Source organism: Chiloscyllium plagiosum, unplaced genomic scaffold (genome assembly GCF_037043375.1).
Source record: "Chiloscyllium plagiosum isolate Xiang-an unplaced genomic scaffold, Cpla_swu_hap1 HiC_scaffold_21, whole genome shotgun sequence".
Lineage (NCBI taxonomy): Eukaryota > Metazoa > Chordata > Chondrichthyes > Orectolobiformes > Hemiscylliidae > Chiloscyllium > Chiloscyllium plagiosum.
Genome location: NW_028270159.1, coordinates 84,150,806 through 84,164,181, shown reverse-complemented (window position 1 = coordinate 84,164,181; position 13,376 = coordinate 84,150,806).

Below are 13,376 nucleotides of genomic sequence, written 5' to 3'. Positions count from 1 at the left end.
ATCTGATGGGCTGAATGGCTTTCTTATATTACTGGGAAACCAGCTAGAGTTGCAGACGGTTTTCATCTTTCTTTTAACCGTGGAAATGTTTAGTGTCCAGCAGTGCTTTTGATTAATGCTACCTTTACATTAACAGCACAAGCTTGAATGTTGTCAAGATTTGATACTTTAGTACATTAGGAGGTTACTTATTGTTCTGAACATTGTATAATCTTCAAAGAACATCCCCATCTCTGATTGTGTGACAGAGCGAAAGACATTGATGAAGCAGCTGAAGATGTTTATGCCGAAGTAGCTACCCTGAGGATTGCCCACAGAGATATCCAGGGACTGGGCGGATTGATGCCCACCAGCCCCATTGTGCTCTGAATGATCCAACCAGTGGGGAGTTTACAATTGATTCCCATCAAGTTCAATTTTATTCAGTCTCCTTGACATCTCGCTCAATCAAATACTGCCGTGATATCAGGGCCAGCCACTTTACGCTGTGTTCATATCTTCTATCCATGTCAATAGGCCAAGGTATATGTGTGGGGAGTGTTTCCTTCTCTTAGGGCGTAGTGATGGTTGGGACCAGACAGTTAGGGGAGGCTACATCACTGAAATGTTTGGGGAGTGCGAGTGGGTTTCAATGGGTTTTGACCAGTCAGAGAATCGAGGGCTACAAAGAATTGGGCATTAAAGAGAAATTGCGGCCGAGTGCAAATCAGCCCTGACTTACTGAACGGATGGGCAGGTCTGAGGGGCTCGCCTGCTTTTATTCCAGTTTTATTCCTGAAGAAGGGCTTATGCGCGAAACATCGATTCTCCTGTTTCCTGGATGCTGCCTGACCTGCTGCGCTTTTCCAGCAACATATTGTCAGCTTTATTCCAGTATACCCGATAGTCCAGTCACTTTGAGGCCTCTTTCATTTCCTGTGTTACTGACTTCAAGTAACTGAATAGATTGATCCTGTTGCTGTGCAACTGGATACTGGTGCTGCATGATCTGGTTACAGTTTTATAGGCCTTAGGGGCTTATTGGCCTCCGCCTGTAATTCTATATATCAGGCTCCAGGGGCTCAACAGCATCATTCTGTTATGGTGTAATTGAAATCCATAACGACTAAATCTACCGCCCGTGGAGAGAGTGAGCATGGCAGTTGCTGGAGATCATTGTCGAAAAGTGTGGCACTGGATAAACACGGCAGGTGAGGCAGCATCAGAGGAACAGGAGAATCCATGTTTTGGCCGTTCCTGATGAATACTGCCTGACCTGCTTTGCTTTTCCAACACCACATGTTTTGAAGTCTACTGCCCCACCTAAGTCATTTTTCCTATTCACATCATCCAATTACTTTAAGAGAATTGTCAGGTACAAACTTCCTCGCACAAAGCCACACTTACTATTCCGAATCAAAGCCTGTCTTTCTAAATGCAAGTAAATCTTATCCCTTAGAACCTTACTGGTCTTTAGTTCCAAGGCTTTTTGTGTTCAGTTCTTCTTGAATAAGGGCACAACATTTTTATCCTTCAGTCATCCAGGACGTCACTGTGGTCAATGATGATCAACATTATAGGCCAGCGTCCCCGAAAATTCTTCTGGAGCCCCCTGAGGTGTTCTAGGATATATCGGGTAAGGACTGAGATTTATCCACTTTCAAACATTCCAGTCCGTCCAAAATCTCCTCTACTATGATATGGATTGACCCTAAGATATCACCACTAACTTCCTCAAGTTCTCAAGTCAACATGTCTTTCTCCACGGTAAACATAGAGCAGAAATATTCATTGAGGACTTCACCCATCTCTTATAGTTCCACACATACTTGTCTACATTGGTCTACGAGGGATCCTATCTTCTCTCCAGTTCCTGCTTTTTCTTTTAATATATTTGAAGTACCTTTTTGGATTCGTCCTAATCTTGTCAGCTTTTTCTTGCCCTCTTTTCACCCTACTGATTTATTTCTTCAGTAAACTCCTGTATCTCTTATATATCTCCAGGGGTTCACTTGATCCCAGCTGCCTGGACTTGAGCCACGCCCCAAGTTCCAACATGAACCTGTGGACCAGTTTTGTCCCTCTCCATAACTATTTGAAAATTAATAGAACTATGGTTACTGGTCCCACAGTGCTCCCCCACTGTTAACTCAGTCACCTGGCTTGCCCTATTTCCGAAGAAAATGTCGAGTTTTGCCCCTTCCCGAGTAGGACACTCTGTATACTGCTTGAGGAAACTTTCCTGACGCTTTTATCAGATTCTATCTCATCAAATCCCCTAGCTCTGTCCATTCCAGTCTGTATTTAAAAATTAAAATCCCCTATTATGATAACCCTATTGCTCCTGCAGGTCTCCCCTCTCTTCCTGCATATTTGTTACTCTCATTCCTGTTGACTATTTGGGGGCCGATATTACAACCCCAATCACGTCACCATCCCCTTCCTATTTCGAAACTCCACCCACAAAAGCTTCACTGGGTGATCCATCAGTTATTTTGTCTCTGATTACTGCGGTGGTATTCCCTTTAATCAGAAATGCAACTCCCCCTCCCCTCCTTCCACCATCTCTGTCTCACCTAAAGCACCTGTATCCTGGCACATTAAGCTGTCAGTCCTATCCATCACTTAGCCATATTTGTGTAATGGCTATAATATACCAGTCCCACCTACCTATCCATGCCCTGAGTCCATCGGTCTTACCTGTAGGCCTCCTTGCATTGAAATAGATGCAATTTAATCCAAGAGGCATTTCTCTGTCGTTTTCCAGCCTAATCTTACCTTTTCTGATTACTGTATCTCCTTCCAGCTTCGCACTTGCCTCCCTGCTCTTGAGGGTACCACCCCCTGACAATCTAGTTTAAACCCACCCTTGTATCACTGGCAAAACTGGCCGCCAAGATATTGGTGCCCCCTCCAGTGCAAGTCTCTGACGGTAATCTCCCTTTTATGAGATTACCACTGTCAAGGTTTTTTTTTAACTGTTTCTCCTAGCGCTCTGCAATCACGCTGCAGGAACTCGTCTCTGTTGCTATGGGTATCATTTGTGCTAACGTGCATAATGATTTCTGGCTGCTCCCCCTCCCCTTGAGAATGTTCTGCAGCCACTTGGAGACATCCTGGACCCTAGCAGCGGGGAGGTAACCCACCATCCTGGATTCCCGTTTGTGGCCACAGAGTCTCCGATTTGTCCCAATAACAATCGACCCTCATATCTTTACCATCTTGTTTACTTTTACCCTTTCGCGCTGTGCCACAGAGCCAATGGTAGTACCACCAACCTGGCTACTGCTACTTTCCCCGGAACGGCATCGCCCCCAACAATCCAAAATGGTCCACTTGTTATCGAGAGGAATGGCCACAGGGGATTTCTGTACTCTCTGCCTACTCCCTTTGCCATTCCTGGTGGTCGCATAGCTACTGTCTACCTGGAATATGACAGGAAGCAAGGTTCGCCTGTTGGATTAAAGTGTGTTTATTTAAATACAACAGGACTGACAGGTAAAGCTAATGAACTGAGGGCGATGAACATTGGACGGGAATATTACAGTCATTAAAGGAACATAACTGGGGCGTGTCATGGGTGTGGCCACCACTCTAAAGCATTTACCTATGAAGTTCGCAGTATCTCAGATGACCCTGCGTGCATCCTATGTTAGATTACCTACAGTGTGTAAACAGGCCCTTCGGCCCAACAAATCCACACCGACCCACTGAAGAGTAGCCCACCCAGACCCACTCCCCTACACCTAACACGACGGGCAATTTATCATGACCAATTCACCTAACCTGCACATCTTTGAACTGCGGGAGGAAACTGGATCACCCAGAGGAAACACATGCAGACACGTGCAGAACGTGCAAACTCCACGCAGACAGTTGCCCGAGCCAGGATTTGAACTCTGGTCCTTAGTGCTGTGAGGCAGCAGTGCTAACCACTGAGCCACCGTGCCACACAGCTCCACCTCCCTAACACGGTCTCCCAGGAGCTGAAGCTGGGTGCACAGTCCACACGTGTAGCCATCAGGGACGGTGGAAATCTCCGTGAGCTCCCACATCCCACACGAGGAACGTGCGACTGCCTGAACTGCCATCTCGACTGCTGTAGCAATAAAGTTAAAAGGACTTTATTTCAGTTTCCCTGTAAATTTTGCTGAGCTGGAGCTGTCCGAAGCCCCTCGTGTCAAAGCCTTACTGCTAACTCCGCTACAACGGCATGTCTCTCTACCCCTCCACATACAGTTTTGGTCAGGGAATGAAGGAAGAAAACACGATAGTGATGTAGTCTTTTGGCCTTCAGCACTCCTTGACACATGGCCACTGACTACCAGGTCCCAGTGCAGGTCTCTGCTTGACCTTGGAGGATGACCTGCTGAGGTCTTCCTTCTGGTGGTGGTGGCTGTGCCAATGCAAATCCTCACCCCGACAGGCAATCCGTGCTGTCGCAGTCCTCTCGTACTTTCTGTTTATTAGTATCGCGTTTGTGAATTCCTTGAATCCCTCGATTGCATTCCAAACTGTGTCTCACTCCATAGTGAGAGAGGTTGATGTTCTTGTCAATACAGGGCTATTGGAAAAGAACACCATTAAACATAAAGGCAGCAATATGTCTATCCGCTCACTGAGTCTGCTTTTCCTTCGATTAGGTTACATTTATTTTGTTAATCCCCCATTCCACTTTCCAATGATTTCCCGAAAGACTTTGTATTAAAATCGGTCTGTCTCAGCCTTGAAGATATTTAGGAATCCAGCCTCAACAGCCCTACGAATTTTCTACAATTGTTTCCCTCTCACTGATGTGAGGCTTGGTGGTCTTTAATCTGTTGATTTGCCCACTATATCTTGCATAAACTTCCAATTCTTCCTCAGCTCCAATGTCAATTTGCTCAATAGTCAAACGGTCACTCTCCATGAATCCATAAACTGCTTCTCCAAACTGAAGACCGATTCGTAGAATGTATTTAACATATTCTCTGGCTCTGTGAACAGGCTGTCCCCTTTGACCCTAACACTCTCATTCTTTCCCACGTTATCGTCTTCCCCTTAATAAACCAAAAAAAAAAGACATTGGATTCTTGCTAATCTTACCCGCTCATGTTTTATCACCCCTCCTCCTGCTCTTTCACTGACTTTTTAAGTTTAGCACTCCACTTGCTATATTCTTTTACGACCTTCATTGTTCTGCTCACTTGGAACCTGCTTTAAGCTTCTCTTTCCTTTTCCATCCTGTTCGGAATTTGTGTCGACATCTGAGGTTCTCTGGGCTTGTTTTCCTAAATTTTATCTTCGGTGTAACATACTGGGCCGACACTGTCATCAATTCCATTTTAGTCAAATGATCCCTCAACCCCAGCCCCACCTTGTTCTGCAACGGTTTCGCCCAGAAGCAACTGCACTTTGCCCAGATCCTATCATTTTTTTCATAAAATCTGTCTACCCAATCCAAAAAGCTTTTATGTTTCAAATGGTTTTGGGGTCTATTCCTTAGCAAAGTCAAAATGTGTGATATCACAGTCACTGGTCCTATAATGCTCTCCCACTTCTGCCTGGAACAGCTGACTGGCTTCGTTCCCCACAGTGAGGCCCAGCACGGCACTGCCCATTGTTGTATCTGCTCTATGTTGATATAAGAAGCTCTTTGGAATAAAGTTTAAAGCACCTGCCCCCGCTTAAGAAGTTATCACTGCCGTAATGAATGTTTGGAATTGAAATGCCTGAATATAATGATCCTATTAGTGTTTTTATACATCTCAGTAACTTGGTTATATATTTGCTCCCGTACTTTCCTTTATCTGGGGGTCTACAATATATCCCAAGCAGTGTTTCTGTCATGGTTTTGAGACTGTGCTTTAATCACCAAGCCTCATTTGTAGATCCTTTCAAGATATCGTCCCTTCTTACGCCAGTAACTGACTCCATAATTAATAAGGCACCACTCCCTCCTCTTTTACCCTCTCTCCTGTCCTGGCAAAAGTTCTGGTACCACAGAATATTGAGTTGTTAGCCATGACCTCCCTCAAACACATCTCTGTAATGGCAAAAATGTCACACTTCCACATGTCACCTCGTTTCCTTGTCATATTTGTCTGTCTGACAATATTACCAGCATTAAGGTAAAGCACATCCAACATAGAATATATCACCTGTAATACTCTGTACCTCGGAGTTCTTCAGTCATTCACTGCTCGTTATCAAGCTGTCCAATTCATGAACCAAAACTGTAACTCTGGGACTAAATGAAAATTTGATTAATTGTAATTTCGTTTTTAGTAAAAGTGTTCGTCAAATGCTGCTTTCCAGAACTGAACTACAACGGGTTTCTGCTGATTAATTGCCTGCTCAGTGTGCAGAGAGGACAACCCTTAGTAATGGAGAACGTGAGGACTGCAGATCCTGTTGATCAGAGTCGAAAAGTGTGGCGTTGGCAAAGCACAGCCATTCAGGAAGCATTAGAAGAACAGCAGAGTCAAAGTTTTGGCATCTGCCCTTCATGGGAAAGGCATTCCCATGTTTTCCATTACATAATACACAGGATATTGGGAACCATACTTGCTCAGGAAGGCAGCACTGTACAGAGTACTGAAATGGAAAGCAGTCAATCAGTTGGTTGGACAGGGAGTAAACAAGTTGAGGTGAAATACAGACTGATAGAAGTACAAACATAAGGATGGATAAATCCCTCAGCCAGACAGGAAACACCCTAGGTTATACAGGAAGAGAGGAAAGAGATTTCTGTGCTTTTGGCGATGGTCTTTGCGTCTTCACTCTCCATTTGAGTACCGTCGGTTGATTGGAGGGTGGAAAATGTTACTCCCTTTTTCAGGCAAGGGAACAGGGATTGTCCTGAGAATGACAGACCAGTCAGTCTTGCATCAGTATTGGCCAAAGTATTGGAGAGGCTTCTGAAAAATCATTGTTTGATTAGAAATAGTCAGCATGGCTTTGTGAGGGGCAGGTCATACCTCACAACGCTTGTTGGATTCTTTGGGGATGGGATTAAACGCACTGAAGAAGGTAGAGCAGTGAATGCAGAGTGCATGGATTTTAACAAGGTGTTTGATAAGCTTCGCTGTGGTAGTTTCATTCAGAAAGTAAGGAGGCATGGCATACAGGGAGACCTATCTGTCTGGATACAGAATTGGCTAGCCCATGGAATACAGAGGGTGGTGGTACATTGGACGTATTTAGTGTGGACATGGGTGACCAGTGGTGTTCCATAAGGATCGGTTCTGGGACCTCTGCTGTTTGTGATTTTGATAAATGATTTGAATGATGAAGTGCAAGGGTAGGTTAGTAAGTTTGATAATGTAACACATGTTGGTGGAATTGTGGATAGTGTGGAGATCTGTTGTAATTTGCAACAGGACATTGACAGGATGCAGGATCCAGCTGCTAAGTGGCAGATGGTGTTCAATATGGAAAGTAGGATACGATTCATTTTGGAAGGTCGATTTTGAATGCAGAATACAGGGTTAGAGGCAGGATTCTTATATTGTGGAGGAATGGAGGATCATATGGGCCAGAGCACAGCTCCCACAAAGTTTCTACCCAGGTTTATAAGGTTGGTAAGAAGGTGTTTGATGTGTTCATCAGCCGAGGGATTGAGTTTAAGAGCTGGAAGGTTGTGCTCCGACTATATGGAGCTCTGGTGAGACCACACTTATAATATTGTGATCAGTTCTGGTTGCCTCGTTATAGAAAAGATGTGGAAGCTTTGATGAGAATGCTGAGGAAATTTATCAGGATGCTGCCTGGTCTGGAGGACATGTCTTGCAAACAAATTTTGAGGGAGCTAGGGTGTTTTCCTCATTGTAACGAAGAAGAATAGAACGTGACTTGACAGCGGTATACAAGATGATGAGAGGCATAGATAGAGTGGATAGCCACAGACTTTCTCCCAGGATGGAAATGGCTATCTCGAGGGGGCATGATTTTAAGATAATTGGAGGAAGGTTTAGGGGAGATGTCAGAGGGAGGTCCTTTACAAAGACAGTGGTGTGTGTGTGCAATGAACAGCCAATAGTTGTAGTAAAATCAGCTATATTAGGGATATTTAAATAGATAGGCACATGAATGATAGTATAATGAAAGGTATGTAGCTTAGTCTGATCTTAGAGTAGGATAAAAGTCGACAGAACGTCAACGGCCGAAGTGCCTGTACAGTGCTGCACTGTTCTGTTTCCAGTTTCACCCAACTTGTGGATTTTCATCAATTGTTGAATGTGTGAGGGAGTGATGTGTGTGAGATCAGGAAGCTTTGGAGAGGTGTAAGGCCAAAACCTCCAGTTATGGTGTGCATTGTTTCAGTCACCGGAAAGCCAGTATAATCTGTGTGGTTACTTGGACCAGACAGAATCCGCCAAGTTCAGTTATTAATGTGATTTTTGGATTGCCGTTTGCTGCTGGTTACTTCACATAAATTCTACGGTGTGATCCATGTAGTAATCTCTGACTATTCAAAGAGATGTACAATTTTACTTTGATACTGGAGAATGTGAAGGTGACATGTACTGGATATGGCTTTAGGGGTTTCTTTGTGAGACACAAGGCACTGCAATAGATTGTCAACTTGTTAACGTCTTCATCCATGTCTGGTCCGGGGTGCAGAAGTATGGAGTCTCGGAGGCAGGTCAGGTTTCATCACCATAGGTATGGTGTGATTCTGGCTCTCCATGTCAGCACGTCTGCTCTCCAGGACAGGCTCTGACTGAAGATGAATTTCAAAATCTGGTTGCTGGTCAGCCATTAGTATTTAACCTGGACAATATTTGTACATACACTGTTGGTGGGTTCTCCTCCTTCCCAAGGTGGATTCCAAATTATTTGTTTTGAAGTAATGTTTGACTGACTGCCCTGAACCAGGTTAGAAGCTCTATGCAGAGATTTTGGAAAATGCCACTGAGTTTCTCTGTATCACAGGCAGCTGTGAGGTCCAATAACACTATAAATGATTTCAGATAAATTGAAAGCAATTTTCAGCGTAGCTCATTGCAAGGTGTTGACTTTACTGACCCGAACAATAATCGGATGTTTGCTTTATTTCATGAATTGGGCAACAATAAGATGTGAACGATAACCATTCAACTGAACGATAATCTATTAAATCAATTCTGTTGATTCTATATTTATGGAACTAAAATATAAACTCCTGTCAAGATTTTCTAACTCAGAAATAAAGCATGTACATTTTATTTTATGGAAGAAAGAACATAACTCTTGTGGTGATCAGAATTAGATATTCAATGTCAGGATTCAAAGCAATGTTTTGCCACTCCAATATTTTTCAAGTGGCTGGCTTCTGAGTGATTGCATGTTCAGAGTGGGCAGAAGATTGGACATACAAATAGAATTAGCGTTCTTATACATTTATATCTCTCAATCAGTTTAATTTCTCACTGAAATGTACGATCTTCAGCTATTTGCCAGCAATTTTATAATGGCAATAATTCAACATGGACTGTGAATATTAAACAAAATAAATTATTCGTGTTATCAAATTTCAGTGAACAATAACTTGAAAACTTCCAATTTTTAGAATGAATGATATTTAATATGAAATGTGGAGAGTGAAAAAAACCAACGAACATAATATCGTGTCAGTGAAATATCAAAGCTTTCCAAAAGGTTTTATGCCAAAGCAATGATAAATTTGTTTTAGTAATTGGAATACAACACGTAAAGTATTCATGTTCTGAGTAATAATTAGACTTCACAATGAAGCTGACCTTGCAATACTTGCATTTTAAATGCTTATGCTGCACCAAATAATCAGATATTTGCGAGCATTTACATGTGAAATAATTGGATATTGACTTTTATTCACAGCTGACACATGATAGAGTAAAAAACTTTAAAGTACAGGAGTAGGCCATTAGCTATTATGTATGAATCAGCTCCAAACACGTCTCCCAAGCACCTCTCATTTGCCAGCTCTCTTTCTGTTGCCCGTTAATTTCATAATTTCCAAATATATATCCAGTTCTCCTTTGAATCTTCATTTACAACTTTCCCAGCCAGTCAATTCCAATTCGTAACAATTCTCTAAATAAAGACACTTGTCCTTATTTCCCTCCTAGCTCTTTTACTGGCAACCTTGAAATTAGAATTCTTTGACGCTATAATTCCAACTAATAGAACATTATTTTTCACTCTGTCAGCTTATTCATACTTTTGAGCACCGCAATAAATTCATTTCATTGTCTGTTCTGCTCCAGGAACAATAAGCCTTTCAAGAACTGTAACAAACACTACAACGGTAACACAAGCAGAAAACTAGTCATCAGGATATACGAACATCAATTAGCCACAAAATACATGACCCCAACCCTAATTTCTTGCGTACTGATGAGGAAGTATGCCAATTTGACTAGGTCTGCATATCCATTCTACGACAGGCCAAACAGAGACAAGCACAAGAATTCTTAGAAGTATGGCATTCTAACCGGAACTCCATCAACAAACACATCAATTTGACTCCATTTACCACCCTCTGAGAAAAAGGGCCGGAAATGATCTCATCGACACAGAAAATTACATTACCAACGCAAGGAAACCGAAACACTTAAGTAGAAAGTGGGGGATAACACCAGCACTTCACTGGAGGCTCACTTTCTGACACAGTCAATGGAACAAACCAGGAACTGCTATTAGCTATTGCTTCAGAATATATCAGTGTTCATCGTGCCTCCACATAGAATAATTGAATGAAAATGCGAGCCTGCACCACCAATTGCATATCCAAAGGCTTTTTAAAATGTTTGTGAGATTATCGGCTCAATCACCCGCCGAGGGATTGTCTTCCAGACACATGTCACCAGGTGCAGAACGGTGCATCAGTGGTTAGAACTCCTGCCTTAGAGCGCGGGGACTCAGGATTGATTCCAGCCTCGGTTGACTGCCAGCATGGATTTTGCACATTCTCGCAGTGTCTGCATGGTTTCCGCTAGGTATTCCGGTTTCTTCCCACAATCCAAAAATGTGCAGGTTAGGTGAATTGGCCATCCTTAATTCCCCATAGTGTTCAGGGATGTGTAGGTTAGGTGCATGAGTCAGAGGTAAATATAGGAGGAACGTATTTGTGTGGGTTATTCTTTGGAGGGTCAGTGTGGATTTGTTGGGCCGAAGAGCCTATTTCCACACTGTAGGAATTTTATATTCCATACCTTACCACCCTCTAAGTTTAAAACTGACTCACAAATCCTCTCTCAATCCCCTGTCTTTCACTTTAAGTATGCATCCCTTTGCTTTTGACCCTTCGAGTAAGGTAAACAGCTGCCGTCTGTTCATCCTCTCCATTTCCCTTATGCTCTTGAATACCTGTACCAGGCTTCCTCCTCAACCTTCCCTGCTTCAATGAAAAAAGGAGCAAATTTAGCCCTCGCCCTTCACAGTTTGAGTACACACTTGTCTTGTTAATTCAGATGTGCTTTATCTCACATTTATCAGTGTTAAACTTCATCGGCCATTAATCTGGGTATAGAAATCATCTGTTAATATCGTCCTTCGGCTAACCATTTCCTCCTCACTGTGAACCACCCATTTAATCTTTGTGTCATCCCCAACATTAGTTGTCATTCCACTGCCGTCCATCTTCCACATTCTCACCATCATCATTTATGAATATCACAAACAAACCTTGATTTCCTTCGTGTTCTCCAGATGTTATTCATAGAAGAGGAATTAAGAATTCCAGTCTCTTGCTTTTGTTACTTTGGGGAATTTACAGAGTTATGTAGTTAACACCAATTATGAGGGAGCTGCCAGTAGCATTTTCAACACAGAGTTGAATTCACCTTTTACACTCTAGCACTCAGCATGTCTTATTCATAACGCGTGTACCTAATTTAGGATGAACGAGGGTTTGGCTCATTGCTCTGGAACCTTTTGTGTGGCACTGCTCTTCGTAACAATAGTCAGAGCAGAAGAAATTTTTTATCTGCAGGATGGACACTGACTCATTGCTTGAATCAGTGAATGTGATGAGGATAAATTCTACGTTATGGGCAAACTGCAGGAGATCAAATCATATTCTCATGTCTACATTGAATTTGAAGCAAATTCATACTGTTAAAAAATTCAAAAATGTTGAGACACCATACCAGGGGAGAAATAACCATGTCATCCGCAATTGATGGAGATACAGAAATACAGAGTGAATCTGAACAAGAATCAAGTGCTGGAAAATGAAATACATCAAAACTTAATTTTTAATGCAACCGGATCCCAATTTTCCTGAACAGTGATGTTTTTCACCCAACCTCACTTTTGCCAAAGCAAGTTTTTCCCAGAGACTAAAACTTCATTAGCCATTCTTCCTCCACCTTCCTTCTCTTTTTTACACTCCTACTTCCCTTGCACTACCCCTTCTGCTGCTACATACTCTTCCACTGATGATATCTCTTCGTATCTTTCTTCTCCCACTCACACTGTAAGTTACACCAGTTCACTCGTTACTCCCGCTTCCACTGGCCATTGCTTTCCCTGTTTGCTTTCCCACTGGGGTGATGAGAACTGCTGGCTTCTGTGTTGCTATTGGTCATCAGTGAATGATGACATTGAGATGATCAATGTCCAATTGGAACAGACAATAGTGTGTGTGTCACTGTCCAATGCACCGTGAACAGGGTGGTTCTGTTCCCCATAGAAAGTAGAACTTTTTTCTGTCGCTGTGTCACAACGCTTAACCAAACAGCCTCATCACAAATAGGACAAACCGCTCCTCAGAATCAGACGTCCATGCATCAGTTTTTCCTTCCACATTGTGAGGACAGTGACCACATTGCTCAAATAAGCCGAGTTCTATCATTTTGCTCTTTATCATTTTAACTGATTTCCAATGTCATTAGAGGTGAGATCAGAGTAACTTCCCTCGCATACAAGTAATATTTGACTCACGTAGCATCATTAACCCTCGGCAAACTATGGTTAACGGGAATCAGGTGAAATTCTGTGCTGATAATTTCCTCAATGAACAATGACACCTTCCCTCGAGCTATTGGGAATGAACAATAAACTCAGCCTTTGCTAGTACCTTCCAAAACCATGGATGGATTTGTCTTATTAATAACATCAAAATACATCTGTTTTCACAGTTTGGTCTATAGTCTCAGAAAAGTAAGTCCTTGCTGGTTGAGTGTCACCGCAATGAAATCAGAGCATTACAATAAGATAACGATTCAAATTTTTTTCAATCAGTTACTTGCTGAGGACTGATCGTGCGATGTCAGTGCCACTGAGATCAACATTTTCTCTGCCCAACAGCATCACATCACATTGGCTCAAGGCTGCACCATTCCCAAATTCTACTTCATTCTCCAGCTCATTTGCCATGCTCGCCAGATATACGAAGCCCACAAGATGGAATAACTCAGAGATGCCTATGAGCCTCTGTAAACTGCCAC